The 11,348-nt window shown below is 38.3% G+C and overlaps 1 pseudogene; it reads right to left on the bottom strand.

Annotated features, from left to right (window-relative positions):
- Nucleotides 1–4,934: 4,934 nt before the first annotated feature.
- On the bottom strand, nucleotides 4,935–5,002 carry LOC122688875 (annotated as a pseudogene).
- Nucleotides 5,003–11,348: the final 6,346 nt, after the last annotated feature.

Below are 11,348 nucleotides of genomic sequence, written 5' to 3'. Positions count from 1 at the left end.
TCTTAGAGAAAAGCCTTCAGCTTCTATCTATTAGCTTGTTAGCTGGAATTTGGCACGTATGGATTTTGGGTTTTGTTATGTTGAGGTGAAAGTGAAAGAAAGTATTAGTAACTCAGTCATGTCTGACTCTTTTTGATCCCATGGACTGTAGCCTGCCAAGACCCCTGCCCTTGGAATTCTACTGGCAAGAAAACTGATGGTTAGCCATTTCCTTCTCCAGGGAATTTTTCCCAGCCCAGGGGTCAAACCCAGGTTTCCTGCATTGAAAGTGGATTCTTTACCATCTGAGCAACCAGAGAAACCTGTTAATTTGAGATATGTTCTCTCTATTCCCACATTTTGAGTTTTTTATTTTTTTTTATCATCAGTCAGTTCAGTTCACTTGCTCAGTCATGTCCGACTCTTTGTGACCCCATGAACTGCAACACGCCAGGCCTCCCTGTCCATCACCAACTCCCACAGTTTACCCAAACTCATGTCCATGAGTTGGTGATGCCATCTAACCATCTCATCTTCTATCATCCTCTTCTCCTCCTGCCCTCAATCTTTCCCAGCATCAGGGTCTTTTCCAATGAGTCAGTTCTCCGCTTCAGGTGGCCAAAGTATTGGATCTTCAGCGTCAGCATCAGTCCTTCCAATGAACACCCAGGACTGATCTCCTTTAGGATGGACTGGTTGGGTCTCCTTGCAGCTCAAGGGACTCTCAAGAGTCTTCTCCAACACCACAGTTCAAAAGCATCAATTCTTTGGCGCTCAGCTTTCTTCACAGTCCAACTCTCACATCCATATGTGACCACTGGAAAAACCATAGCCTGCACTAGATGGACCTTTGTTGACAAAGTAATGTCTCTGCTTTTTAATATGCTATCTAGGTTGGTCATAACTTTCCTTCCAAGGAGTAAGCGTCTTTTAATTTCATGGCTACAATCACCATCCACAGTGATTTTGGAGCCCAGAAAAATAAAGTCTGACACTGTTTCCACTGTTTCCCCATCTATTTACCATGAAGTGATGGGACCGGATGCCATGATCTTAGTTTTATGAATGTTGAGCTTTAAGCCAACTTTTTATCATAAAGGATGTTAAATAGTGTCAAAAGCTTTTTCTGCATCAATTGAGATGATCGTTTGATTTTTATCCTTTGTCTTATTGATATAGTGTATAATGTTGATGGACTTGTGGATTTTGAACCATCCTTGCATTCCTTGAATAAATTCCACTTGATTATGGTATATGATTGTTTTACTACATTGTTGAATTTGGCCTATAATTTGCTATTTTTGTAAGGTCTATTTCTGGTTTGGGTATGAAGGTAATGTTGGCTTTATAGAATGAATTTTGAAGTGTTCCAAATTAACTTTTCTTTAAATGTTTGACAGAATTTATTTGCAAAGCTGTCTGGTTCTGGACTTTTTTATTTGTTGGAATTTTTGATAACTGATTAAGTTTCATTACTGGTAATCAGTCTGTTCAAGTATTTTATTTCTTCCTGATTCAGTCTTGGGAGAGCATATCTTTTTAGGAATGTATCCATTTCTTCTAGGTTGTCCAATTTCTTGCCTTGTAATTATTCATAGTAGTCTCTTATAATTCTTTGTATCTCTCTGGCATCAATAATAACATCTCTTCTATTTCTGATTTTATTTCTGCTCTTTTTTTCTTGGTAAGTCTAGAGAAAGTTTTGCTAGATTTTCAGTTTTTTTTTAAAAATTAGCTCTTAGTTTCCTTGATTTTTTTCATTGTATTTTTAGTGTCTATTTCATTAATTTCTTTGCTAATCTTTGTTATTTTCTTCCTTTTATTAATTTTGAACTTCATTTGTTCTTTTTCTAGTTATTTGAGACATAAAGTTAGGTTGTTTATTTGAGACTTTTCCAGTTTCTTGAGGTAGGCATTTATCACTGTGAACTTCCCTCTTAGAACTGCTTTTGTTACATCCCACAAAATTCAGTATGTTATGTTTCCATTTATATTTGCATTGAGATGTTTTTTTAATTTCTCTTTTGATTTTTTTCATTGACCCATTGGTTACTGGTTACTCAGTAGAATATGTTTAATCTCCACATGTTTGTGAATTTCCATTTTTCTTTGTGCCATTAATTTTTCATTTCATACTGTTGTGATTGGAAAACTTGCTTGGTATGAATTCAGTCCTCTTAAATTTGTTAAGACATGTTTTCTGGCCTAACAGATGATCTGTCTTGTTCTCTTGAGAAGAACGTGTATTCCGCTGCTTTTAGATGAAATACTTTGTAAATATTTATTAATACCCAGTCTAACATGTTGCTTAAGGTCAATGTTTTCTTTTTAATCTTCTGTCTGGATGATCTATCCATTGGTGTAAGTGGGCTGTTTTCAGTCCCCTACTGTTGTTGTATGACTGTCAGTTTCTCCTGTTACATCTTTTAATATATGCTTTATTTATATGATTAGGTGCCACTACATTGAATGCATACTTATTTGCAAATTTTATATCCTCCTGTTGGATCACTCCCTTTATCATTACATAATGCTCTTCTTTGTCTTTTATTGTAGTCTTTGGTATTTTTTTTTCATTTATTTTTATTAGTTGGAGGCTAATTACTTTACAATATTGTAGTGGTTTTTGCCATACATTGACATGAATCAGCCATGGGTTTACATGTGTTCCCCATCCTGATCCCCCCTCCTACGTCCCTCCCCACCCCATCCCTTTGGGTCTTCCCAGTGCACCAGCCCTGAGCACTTGTCTAATGCATCCAACCTGGACTGGCAATCTGTTTCACACTTGATAATATACGTGTTTTGATGCTGTTCTCTCAGATCATCCCACCCTCGCCTTCTCCCACAGAGTCCAAAAGACTGTTCTATACACCTGTGTGTCTTTTGCTGTCCTGCATATAGGGTTATCATTACCATCTTTCTAAATTCCATATATATGCGTTAGTATACTGTATTGGTGTTTATCTTTCTGGCTTACTTCACTCTGTATAATGGGCTCCAGTTTCATCCACCTCATCAGAACTGATTCAAATGTATTCTTCTTAATGGCTGAGTAATATTCCATTGTGTGTATGTACCATAGCTTTCTTATCTATTCATCTGCTGATGGGCATCTAGGTTGCTTCCATGTCCTGGCTATTATAAACAGAGCTGCGATGAACATTGAGGTACACGTGTCTCCTTCAGATCTGGTTTCCTCGGTGTGTATGCCCAGGAGTGAGATTGCTGGATCATATGGCAGTTCCATTTCCAGTTTTTAAAAGAATCTCCACACTGTTCTCCATAGTGGCTGTACTAGTTTGCATTCCCACCAACAGTGTAAGAGGGTTCCCTTTTCTCCACACCCTCTCCAGCATTTATTGCTTGTAGACCAGTCTTTGTTTTAAAGTCTGTTTTAACTGATTTAAGTGCCATTACTCCAGCTTTCTTTTGGTTTCCATTTGCATGGAATGTCTTTTTTCCATCCATTCCTTTTTAGTCTGCCTGTGTGCTTATATCTGAAGTGTGCAACTTGTAGACAGCATATAAGTAAGTGGGTCTTGTTTTTTATTCATTCATCCTCTTCATGTCTTTTAATTGGAGAATTTAGTCCATTTATATTCAGAGTAATTATTGTGTTTATTGTCATTTTAAAAAAAAATTGTTTTCTAACTGTTGTAGTTTCTCTCTGTTACCTTCACCTTCCCTTACTTCTCCTTTGTAGTTTGATGACTTTTTTTTTAGTGATATGCTTATATTCCTTTCTCTCTCTTTTACTATAGGTTTTTGCTTTGTGGTTACCATAAGGCTTACATACAACAACTTATATCTATAACAGTCGGTTTTAAGTTGATAGCAACCGAAATATGTTCCCATTCTAAAGCTCCACATTTTTACTGTTCCTCCACCTCTATGTTTTATGTTTTTTTGTGTGTGTGTGTGTGTGTGTGTGTTTGGTCATTTCCTTGCATTCTATTTTTTTTTTTTTAATTTTTTTATTAGTTGGAGGCTAATTACTTCACAACATTTCAGTGGGTTTTGTCATACATTGATATGAATCAGCCATAGATTTACACTTATTCCCCATCCCGATCCCCCCTCCCACCTCCCTCTCCACCTGATTCCTCTGGGTCTTCCCAGTGTACCAGGCCCGAGCACTTGTCTCATGCATCCCACCTGGGCTGGTGATCTGTTTCACCATAGATAGTATACATGCTGTTCTTTTGAAACATCCCACCCTCACCTTCTCCCACAGAGTTCAAAAGTCTGTTCTGTATTTCTGTGTCTCTTTTTCTGTTTTGCATATAGGGTTATCGTTACCATCTTTCTAAATTCCATATATATGTGTTAGTATGCTGTAATGTTCTTTATCTTTCTGGCTTACTTCACTCTGTATAAGGGGCTCCAGTTTCATCCATCTCATTAGGACTGGTTCAAATGAATTCTTTTTGACGGCTGAGTAAAATTCCATGGTGTATATGTACCACAGCTTCCTTATCCATTCATCTGCTGATGGGCATCTAGGTTGCTTCCATGTCCTGGCTATTATAAACAGTGCTGTGATGAACATTGGGGTGCACGTGTCTCTTTCAGATCTGGTTTCCTCAGTGTGTATGCCCAGAAGTGGTATTGCTGGGTCATATGGCAGTTCTATTTCCAGTTTTTTAAGGAATCTCCACACTGTTTTCCATAGTGGCTGTACTAGTTTGCATTCCCACCAACAGTGTAAGAGGGTTCCCTTTTCTCCACACCCTCTCCAGCATTTATTGCTTGTAGACTTTTGGATAGCAGCCATCCTGACTGGCGTGTAATGGTACCTCATTGTGGTTTTGATTTGCATTTCTCTAATAATGAGTGATGTTGAGCACCTTTTCATGTGTTTGTTAGCCATCTGTATGTCTTCTTTGGAGAAATGTCTGTTTAGTTCTCTGGCCCATTTTTTGATTGGGTCATTTATTTTTCTGGAATTGAGCTGCAGGAGTTCATGCTAATCTTCTCTGTATCGTTCCAATTTTAGTATGTGTGCTGCCGAAGCGAGCACTGTTTTATGTTTTAAAAGTCACATTTTATATCTTTCTATCTTGTATATCCCTTAACTAATTATTGTAATCATGGTTTTACTACTTTTGTCTTTTAAAGTTCATAAGCTTTATAAGTACTTAATTTACTCTCCTTCCAGTATATTTATTTTTCAGTGAGCTTTGTTCTTTAACATATGTTCTTGTTACTAATTAACATCCTTTATTTCTACTTAAAGTCCCTTTTAACATTTCTTATAAGGCTAGTTTAGTGGTGATGACTCAGCTGGAATTCCATCCATTTGAAATAACTCAGCTGGCTTGAAACACAACCTTCAAAAAATGAAGATAATGGCATCCAGTCCCATCACTTCATGCAATTAGATGGGGAAACAATGGAAACAGTGACAGACTTTATTTTCTTGGGCTCCAAAATCACTGCAGATGGAGACTGCAACCATGAAATTCAAAGACGCTTGCTCCTTGGAAGAAAAGCTATGTCACACCTAGACAGTATATTAAAAAACAGATACATTACCGACAAAGGTCTGTATAGTCAGAGCTATGGTTTTTCAGTAGTCATGTGCTGATGTGAGAGTTGGACTGTAAAGAAGGCTGAGCATCAAAGAACTGATGCTTTTGAAATGTGGTCTTGGAGAAGACTCTTGAGAGTCTCTTGGACAGCAAGGAGATCAAACCAGTCCATCCTAAAGGAAATCAGTCCTGAATATTCATTGGAAGAACTGATGCTGAAGCTGAAGCTCCAGTACTTTGGCCACCTGATGGGAAGAGCTGGCTCATTTAAAAAGACCCTGATGCTGGGAAAGATTGAAGGTGGGAGGAGAAGGGGACGACAGAGGATGAGATGGTTGGATGGCATCACCAACTTGATGGACATGAGTTTGAGCAAGCTCCAGGAGTTGGAGATGGACAGGGAAGCCTGGTGTGCTACAGTCCATGGGGTCTCAAAGAGTCAGATATGACTGAGCAACTGAACTGAGTGGTGATGAATTCATTTAGCTTTGGTTCACAGGAAAACTCTCTTTCTCCTTAAATTCTGAATAGTAACTTTACCACGTACAGTTTTCTTGGTTGGAATTTTTTTCTTTCAGTGCTTTGAATATATTAATATTATGCTATCCCTCTGAACCAGAGTCTTCATGCTAAAAAATCTGCTAATAGTCTTATGAGGGTTCCCTTGTACCTAGCAAGTTATTTTTCTCTTGCTTCTTTTAATGTTTTCTCCTTGTCTTTGATTTTTGATATTTCAGTTGTGTCTTTGTGTAGGTCTCTTTGGTTCACTTGACTGGCCAGTTCTAGATGCTAGTAATATATGAAGATACTGAACTCACCTCCTCCCACAGGGTCACTGAAGCCACAACTATATATGTGACGATTTCCTCTTTAAAACTTTAAAAAACAAACAAACAAACAAAAAAACACTATCCTCTTTAAAAACCTAATGGCTGACAGAAAGATAAAGAACATTACAGCATACTAACACATACATATGGAATTTAGAAAGATGGTAATGATAACCCTATATGCAAAACAGAAAAAGAGACACAGAAGTACAGAACAGACTTTTGAACTCTGTGGGAGAAGGTGAGGGTGGGATGTTTCGAAAGAACAGCATGTATATTATCTATGATGAAACAGATCACCAGCCCAGGTGGGATGCATGAGACAAGTACTCGGGCCTGGTGCACTGGGAAGACCCAGAGGAATCGGGTGGAGAGGGAGGTGGGAGGGGGGATCAGAATGGGGAATACGTGTAACTCTATAGCTGATTCATATCAATGTATGACAAAACCCACTGAAATGTTGTGAAGTAATTAGCCTCCAACTAATTAAAAAAATTAAAAAAAAAAAAAACCCTAATGGCTGAATGGCAACACTGCATCAGGCAGATGAAAAGAAAATCTTATCAAAATGGGTTGGATAGGCTGAGGGCACAATCTTGCCATCAACCTTACCCCCAGTGAGCAACCTACAACTGAAAAGAACTCAAACCCAGAGCTTCTCCTGAGGAGTAAAGGGTTCGACCCCAAATTTAGTTCCCCATTTTTAAAGACATGCACTTGAGAGATGATCCCCCACATCTAAAGAGTCTCTAAAAGAGGAAAGAAAAGGTGACTTGAACACCATTTGTTTCCAAAGAGGATTTGTAGTGGATTATAGTTAAAAGAACAAATAAATGAAAACAAAACCATTAATATAGAAGAAAATGTTCAGATTAAATAGTAAGAGAAAGAGAAAGTGAAAGAACACAGAAAAATGCAATGAAATTAACTGAGTAGAGAGCTACAGCCAGAGACAAAAGGAAGAAAGGAAGAATCTCTAGAGCTGGGGGAAACTCTGGTGGATCATCGCAAAAGCTATTCCCTTGTTTCCACCTCACTCATACTTTATGAGACCCTACACTAGTAATTATTCCCACTGTCTGGACATCCTTCAGGGGGCCAACATCTCCTTTTCCCCCCCTAAAGCAATGATACAACTCCTACATCCTACTGCGTATGTTTATTCTATACTTGATACTCAGTTCACTTAAGTTCAGTTGCTCAGTCGTGTGCTTTTTCATATGCTGTCTAGGTTGGTCATAACTTTCCTTCCAAGGAGTAAGCGTCTTTTAATTTCATGGCTGCAATCACCATCTGCAGTGATTTTGGAGCCCAGAAAAATAAAGTCAGCCACGGTTTCCACTGTTTCCCCATCTATTTGCCATGAAGTGATGGGACCGGATGCCATGATCTTAGTTTTCTGAATGTTGAGCTTTAAGCCAACTTTTTCACTCTCCTCTTTCACGTCCATCAAGAGGCTCTTTAATTCTTCTTCACTTTCTGCCATAAGGGTAGTGTCATCTGCATATCTGAGGTTATTGATATTTCTCCCAGCAATCTTGATTCCAGCTTGTGCTTCCTCCAGCCCAGCGTTTCTCATGATGCACTCTGCATATAAGTTGAATAAGCAGAGCTACAATATACAGCCTTCCTTTTCCTATTTGGAACCAGTCTGTTGTTCCATGTCCAGTTCTAACTGTTGCTTGCTGACCTGCATATAGGTTTCTCAAGAGGCAGGTGAGGTGGTCTGGTATTCCCATCTCTTGGAGAATTTTCCACAGTTGATTGTGATCCACACAGTCAGAGGCTTTGGCATAGTCAATAAAGCAGAAATAGATGTTTTTCTGGAACTCTCTTGCTTTTTTGATAATCCAGCAGATGTTGGCAATTTGATCTCTGGATCCTATGCCTTTTCTAAAACCAGCTTGAACATCTGGAAGTTCACAGTTCACATATTGTTGAAGCTTGGCTTGGAGAATGTTTTCTTTTTTTCCATTTTTTTTTATTAGTTGGAGGCTAATTACTTTACAATATTGTAGTGGGTTTTGCCATACATTGACATGAATCAGCCATGGGTTTACATGTGTTCCCCATCCTGATCCCACCTCCCTCTCCATCCCTTCCCTCTGGGTCTTCCCAGTGCACCAGCTCCAAGCTCTTGTCTCATGCATCCCACCTGGGCTGGTGATCTATTTCACCCTTGATAGTATACTTGATTCAATGCTCTTCTCTCCGACATCCCACCCTCGCCTTCTCCCACAGAGTCCAAAAGTCTGTTCTGTACATCTGTGTCTCTTTTTCTGTTTTGCATATAGAGTTATCGTTACCATCTTTCTAAATTCCATATATATGCCTTAGTATACTGTATTGGTCTTTATCTTTCTGGCTTACTTCACTCTGTATAATGGGCTCCAGTTTCATCCATCTCATTAGAACTGATTCAAATGAATTATTTTTAATGGCTGAGTAATATTCCATGGTGTATATGTACCACAGCTTCCTTATCCATTTGTCTGCTGATGGGCATGAAGGTTGCTTCCATGTCCTGGCTATTATAAACAGTGCTGCGATGAACATTGGGGTACACGTGTCTCCTTCAGATCTGGTTTCCTCGGTGTGTATGCCCAGGAGTGGGATTGCTGGGTCATATGGCAGTTCCATTTCCAGATTTTTAAGGAATCTCCACACTGTTCTCCATAGTGGCTGTACTAGTTTGCTTTCCCACCAACAGTGTAAGAGGGTTCCCTTTTCTCCACACCCTCTCCAGCATTTATTGCTTATAGACTTTTGGATAGCAACCATCCTGACTGGCGTGTAATGGTACCTCATTGTGGTTTTGATTTGCATTTCTCTGATAATGTGTGATGTTGAGCTTCTTTTCACGTGTTTGTTATCCATCTGTATGTCTTCTCTGGAGAAATGTCTGTTTAGATCTTTGGCCCATTTGTTGATTGGGTCATTTATTTTTCTGGAATTGAGCTGCAGGAGTTGCTTGTATATTTTTGAGATTAATCCTTTGTCTGTTGCTTCATTTGCTATTATTTGCTCCCATTCTGAGGGCTGTCTTTTCACCTTGCTTATAGTTTCCTTTGTTGTGCAAACGCTTTTAAGTTTCATTAGGTCCCATTTGTTTATTTTTGCTTTTATTTCCAGTATTCTGGGAGGTGACTCATAGAGGATCCTGCTGTGATTTATGTCGGGGAGTGTTTTGCCTATGTTCTCCTCTAGGAGTTTTATAGTTTCTGGTCTTGCATTTAGATCTTTAATCCATTTTGAGTTTATTTTTGTGTATGGTGTTAGAAAGTGTTCTGGTTTCATTCCTTTACAAGTGGTTGACCAGTTTTCCCAGCACCACTTGTTAAAGAGGTTGTCTTTTTTCCATTGTATATCCTTGCCTCCTTTGTCAAAGATAAGGTGTCCATAAGTTCATGGATTTATCTCTGGGCTTTCTATTCTGTTCCATTGATCTATATTTCTGTCTTTGTGCCAGTACCATACTGTCTTGATGACTGTGGCTTTGTAGTAGAGCCTGAAGTCAGGCAGGTTGATTCCTCCAGTTCCATTCTTCTTTCTCAAGATTACTTTGACTATTCGAGGTTTTTTGTATCTCCATACAAATTGTGAAATTATTTGTTCTAATTCTGTGAAAAATACCGTTGGTAGCTTGATAGGGATTGCCTTGAATCTATAGATTGCTTTGGGTAGTATAGTCATTTTGACAATATTGATTCTTCCAATCTATGAACACGGTATATTTCCCCATCTATTTGTGTCACCTTTGATTTCTTTCATCAGTGTTTTATAGTTTTCTATGTATAGGTCTTTTGTTTCTTTAGGTAGATATACGCCTAAGTACTTTATTTGTTTTGTTGCACTGGTGAATGGGATTGTTTCCTTAATTTCTCTTTCTGTTTTCTCATTGTATTTGTATAAGAATGCAAGGGATTTCTGTGTGTTAATTTTATATCCTGCAACTTTACTATATTCATTGATTAGCTCTTATAATTTTCTGGTGGAGTCTTTAGGGTTTTCTATGTAGAGGATCATGTCATCTGCAAACAGTGAGAGTTTCATTTATTTTTTTCCTATCTGGATTCCTTTTACTTCTTTTTCTGCTCTGATTGCTGTGGCCAAAACTTCCAAAACTATGTTGAATAGTAGTGGTGAGAGTGGGCCACCCTTGTCTTGTTCCTGACTTTAGGGGAAATGCTTTCAATTTTTCACCATTGAAGATAATGCTTGCTGTGGATTAGTCATATATAGCTTTTACTATGTTGAGGTATGTTCCTTCTATTCCTGCTTTCTGGAGAGTTTTAATCATACATGGATGTTGAATTTTGTCAAAGGCTTTCTCTGCATCTATTGAGATAATCATATGGTTTTTATCTTTCAATTTGTTAATGTGGTGTATTACATTGATAGATTTGCGGATATTAAAGAATCCTTGCATTCCTGGGATAAAGCCCACTTGGTCATGATGTATGCTCTTTTTAATATGTTGTTGGATTCTGTTTGCTAGAATTTTGTTAAGGATTTTTGCATCTATGTTCATCAGTGACATTGGCCTGTAGTTTTTCTTTTTTTGTGGCATCTTTGTCAGGTTTTGGTATTAGGGTGATGGTGCCCTCATAGAATGAGTTTGGAAGTTTACCTTCTTCTGCAATTTTCTGGAAGAGTTTGAGTAAGATAGGTGTTAGCTCTTCTCTAAATTTTTGGTAGAATTCAGCTGTGAAGCCATCTAGTCCTGGGCTTTTGTTTGCTGGAAGATTTTTGATTACAGTTTCAATTTCCGTGCTTGTGATGGGTCTCTTAAGATCTTCTATATCTTCCTGGTTCAGTTTTGGAAAGTTACACTTTTCTAGGAATTTGTCCACTTCCAAGTGGTCCATTTTATTGGCATAGAGCTGCTGGTAGTAGTCTCTTATGATCCTTTGTATTTCAGTGTTGTCTGTTGTGATCTCTCCATTTTCATTTCTATTTTTGTTAATTTGATTCTTCTCCCTTTGTTTCTTAATGAGTCTTGCTA

The sequence above is a fragment of the Cervus elaphus genome, chromosome 33, assembly GCF_910594005.1.
Source record: "Cervus elaphus chromosome 33, mCerEla1.1, whole genome shotgun sequence".
Lineage (NCBI taxonomy): Eukaryota > Metazoa > Chordata > Mammalia > Artiodactyla > Cervidae > Cervus > Cervus elaphus.
Note: the sequence above shows the minus strand (reverse complement) of the source record. Positions and strands in the feature narration are given on the sequence as shown.